Source organism: Otolemur garnettii, unplaced genomic scaffold (genome assembly GCF_000181295.1).
Source record: "Otolemur garnettii isolate 467f Iridium unplaced genomic scaffold, OtoGar3 scaffold00053, whole genome shotgun sequence".
Lineage (NCBI taxonomy): Eukaryota > Metazoa > Chordata > Mammalia > Primates > Galagidae > Otolemur > Otolemur garnettii.
The window spans coordinates 1375723-1380637 of NW_003852448.1; positions in this window are offsets into that span (position 1 = coordinate 1375723).

Below are 4915 nucleotides of genomic sequence, written 5' to 3' on the forward strand. Positions count from 1 at the left end.
TTGGCATTATAACACTGTGCACGTTTGGTTTTCCTTCAGCAGAAATTCCACAGTTCATCTACCATGATGCATTTTCCTTCATCTCCCAGAGGACCCAGGAGAGGACCCAGGACCCTGGTTTCTATTTTGAAACCAGTCTGCCTGAGTTCAGGTCACAGCCTTGCTATGAATCACCAGGTCACCTTAGGATGACCTCTTAGTTTCCATTCCCCTATTTGTAAGTAGGGATAATTAATAGTATCTACCCCATTCAACAGTGAATCTTAATTGAATTAACACAGCTAAATAACTTAAGAGTGACACCTAACACTTAGTAAATGGCCAACAAATATTAACTACTGTTTGTATAATGAATTAGTACAACGAATGAATTCGTAAGGTAATTCAACAGACCAGAGAGAACTCATGAAAAGTAAGACTCTGACTGCAGGGTCTGAATTCTAGACTTGCTTCTTTCCTCAACAGCCTTCTGACCTCGGGCAAGATAAACATGTTTTTTTTAGCTTCCACTTCCTCATCTATAAAAATAGACATAAAAATACCTCCTCTGCCTATATCACAGGTTTACTTTTAATCTGTAGAGAAATAATAAGTGTGAAAGGATTTTGCAATATTCAGAGAGCTAAGCAGCTGTAACTACTAGAATTTGGTTTTTCTACAAAGAGGTGAAACTCCCCAAATAGCAGCTAAAATAAAAGGAACGCCTGGTAGTGGTGGGTGCACACTTACAGTCCCAGCTACACTAGTGTCTGGGGTCTGAGGATCACTTGAGCTCAAGGACCTTAGTCCAGCGTGGGTAACATAGCAAGACTCCATCTTAGAAAATAAATAAATAAATAACATGATATGAAAGTTTCTTTTTTTCTCATTTGAAATAAATCTGCCCATCAGCAGTCTCGGGTTTGGATTGGCAGCTCCATAACATCAAGAATATGAACATGGAAACCTCAGAAATCCTGGTGCCACTGCGTCCTGGGAGTGGACCTTGACCTCATGGGGCAAGATGTGTAGGAGCCCCACAAGACATATCTATGTATATCTTACTGCAGCAAGGGAGAAGGGAAAAAATAATCTTGTAGTTAGATGGCGACAAGCCCAGCTATAAAGTGGGACCTACTGACGAAAGGGAGGAAGAGCCGATGGATGCATTACAGGCCACTGGGGCTTCTGCCACAGCAACTCTGTGGCGTCAATACCTTTACACATGCACAACGCTGTTCTACGGGAGTGAGTCTGCATCCAACAGCCAGTCACCTTCCTCTTTCTCCTCCCTTTTCCTTTACCCCTTCTCCATCTCCTCCCCTTCTCCTTTTTAAGAGATATCAACTCCATCCAGGTAAACACAAAAGATGTGCATTCTTCTTTGCAAAGTATCTTAAGAATGGAAAAAAGTATTCAATGAACTCAATACTAATATGAAACCAATATATAAACAACTACACACCCACACGATGAAAAAACACAAGTATAGTCTAGCAAGGGGGAGGGGGAAGAAAGAGAGCAATTGGAGGGATCTCACCTAATGTACACAATGCGAGGGTGTTCAGCACGCCCCCTTAGTGAAGGGGGCATTCATTACAACTTGAACTTCACCTTAGAATTGAAAACAATGTGACTTTAACATTTATACCCTTATATTGATCTGGAAAAAAAAAAAGAAATATCATACAGTTGTAAGTTGGTCAATGTTAGGGTTATAACTGATGATATAATTTGTATTTTTAAAATCTTTTCCTTGATGGAAATGAACAATTATTTCAGGATCAAAATAACTATTTTAATTTTATCCAGTATTATCTCTTTGGAAAAAAAATGAAAACATATGGCAATAGCTAATAGCCTCAAATTCCAACTGCTCACCTATAAAATGATCATAACAGGAGTAAAGGATTGGGATTATTCAGAATAAAATCCTCCCTGTTCCTGACAAAGCAACTTCTAGAATGGGCCCTATTGGTGATCTTGGATCACCCCCTGTATGAATCAAAGATAGCATACATTACTACCCAGATTTTGCATACTATTTTGTATACGTACTTTTAAAATGCCAAAGTCATCAAAGATTTAAAGAAAACATGACCTCCATGTACCAATAACAACAAAAAAATTAGAAGTTTTTCTTATCAAAATTTAAGAGTTCTAATTGAAACAAATATTTCTTCAGTTGCACTTCATCGAGTCTTCCACCTTTCTGGACTGAGGTACAACCCTGTCACGTAACTATTTGTGTGTGTGTGTATAAAATTATACTCTGACTTATTCCTGGAAGGGTTTTAGGTGACTCCATCCCATCATACAATAACTAACCAAAAATATACCATACACAGAAGCTAAATATGTGAAGTTAAGTGATTCAAATGGTTTCAAATGACCTCAAGATTAAACTCCACCTGGCTGGCTAATGAGATAGGCCTTTGAGCCAAACCCTTGAAGCTTACTCTCTTCAAAGGGCTAGCGCTCTATGTCTTTATAAAGGGAATGAGCTCTTTAGTTATAATCATAAGGACTTCTAAGTGGCCGGTTTCTACTCAAATGCAGGTGATGTAGGAAAGAACCCCACTGAAGATTACGGACTTAGATCATTTGCTCACCGACTTCACACATGAGTGGGTACAATCACATGCGAGCTTTTTGTCTCCTCTGACAAATTCCATGGATGAGTTATTTTTCTTCATAAGAAAGCGAGTCACTGTTGACTGTAGCAGTGACATGAGATAAAACAAAAGAAAGATGGAAGTAAAAAATGTTTTATCCTGAGCCAAAACATATCCATCCCGACACGGGATGGCTATATTACAAAGGTCAAACTCACAGAAATGTGCCTGCACTGCCAAAGTGTGCGTAGTAAATGCAACTTCCACCACATATGAATGCCTGCCAGAAAAGCAAGACATCTTTTGCCCTGTGACACAGTTCTGATAAGAATGACTTTATCCCAATGAAGTTTTTGACAATGTTTAAATCCTTAGAGTTTTACAAGAAATCTATTTGTGAAGCCTAAACATTTGTCAAATCATAGCTGGACTCAAATTGTCACCAAGGATAGTAAACAGAGCCAGTGTGTTATGTTTTGCTTGAAATTTTTATTCTTAGGATAAGGACGTATGGAGAGCATCCCTTCACAAAGGGAACCACACACCGTGCCTACAGCAGAGCTCAATACTGTACTGAAAAGATTATTTACTTCCAATATTTTATAGAATACTCAAAGGTATGTTTGTTTGTTTGCTTTTGTTTTGTTTTTCAGGGTTATGTTTAATGTGACAAATTAATTTTTAAAGAAGAGCAGTCTAGGCTCGGCGCCTGTGGCTCAAGCAGCTAAGGCGCCAGCCACATACACCTAAGGTGGCGGGTTCGAATCCCCAGCACAGGCCCGCCAAACAACAATGATGGCTGCAACCAAAAAATGGCCGGGCCTTGTGGCGGGTGCCTGTAGTCCCAGCTACTTGGGAGGCTGAGGCAGGAGACTCGCTTGAGCCCAGGAGTTGGAGGTTGTTCTGAGCTGTGAAGCCATGGCACTCTACCCAGGGGGGATAGCTTGAGGCTCCGTCTCAAAAAAAAAAAAAAAAGAAGAGCAGTCTAGTGTCCTGAATATGATGAAGCAGAAATATTTATGGTGGGCTTTCTGTTAAATCGTAACTGACAATAACCGGGACAAATTTCAGGCTGAATCTTCCACTTTGCTAGAGTCATAAGTGAGTAGACACCCTTCCCGTTTAATAGAACAGTCCCCCAGAGGCCTTCTGAATGACAACTGTGTAAGGATCTTGGTCTCCTTTTTTTTTGAGACAGAGTCCAAGCTATCATCCTGGGTAGAGTGCCATGGCATCATAGCTCACAGCAACCTCCAACTCAGGCTCAAGCAATCTTCTTGCCTCAGTTTTTCTATTTTTAGTAGAGATGTGGTCTTGCTTTTGCTCAGACTGGTCTTAAACTTGTAAGCTCAAGCAATCCACTTGCCTTGGCCGCCCAGAGTGCTAGGATTACAGGCGTGAGCCACCGTGCCCGGCTTTTGGTTTCCTTCTAAGGCAGTGATTTTCAACTGGTGTCCCACAGCACACTGGTGTGCCATGAAAAATTTTTAAAGATTATTAATTAAATCATTTTCAAAAGAAGTTCAAAGAACAGTAAGTATATTCTTTTTTTTACTCCTCTTTTTGATCAACCTAATTCAAGTGTGCTTTGGAAGTTTAACTACAGGTTCAAGTGTGCTACGAGATAAGAGATTGGAAAACACCACTCTAAGGTGAGATTTGCTTCCTGTTACTTCTACCAGAAATGCCTTCTTTTTGTATAGGGTCGAATAATTATTGTTTTGACAAGTTAATATTTAGCCTCAAATATTCAGAGGCAATACTCAGGCAGAGATTTTTAACTCATCTTTTAGCCACCCTCCTTGTGCTGAAATGGGTTCTATTTATAATTCCATACAGAGAAGGCTCAATATGTCCAAGAAGGCTTCAGTATGTCCCAGAGTCCCACCGTCTAGTCTTATTTTACAGTTAAAGTATATTACAACATGGCCCTTCAGTACAGGTACTTATAAACTAGTTATATAAAAAAGCAGAAATAATCATCCCTGTCTCGTGGGGCTGTTGTCAGGTAGATAACCCATGAAGCATGGGCCTGAAATAAGTTAAGTCTTCAACACAAATTAGGTTTTGTTAGTATTGCTAGAGCCAGCGGGGCACCCATCTTTCTGCCAAGAACAGCTACATGCTCTGTCTCATATATAGAAATATGTGTTTTAAATTGTATTGCTGAGCTGGCAAGTGTAGAGGAAAGCTGAGCCAAAGGCGAAATGAAAATGGGGGCCCAGGGAGATAAGCAGGGCAGGGAGGTCAGCTTTCACATTGAGGGCAGTGCCCTTCCTCATGTGTGCCTCTGTGTGTGTGTGTGTGTGTGTGTGTGTGTG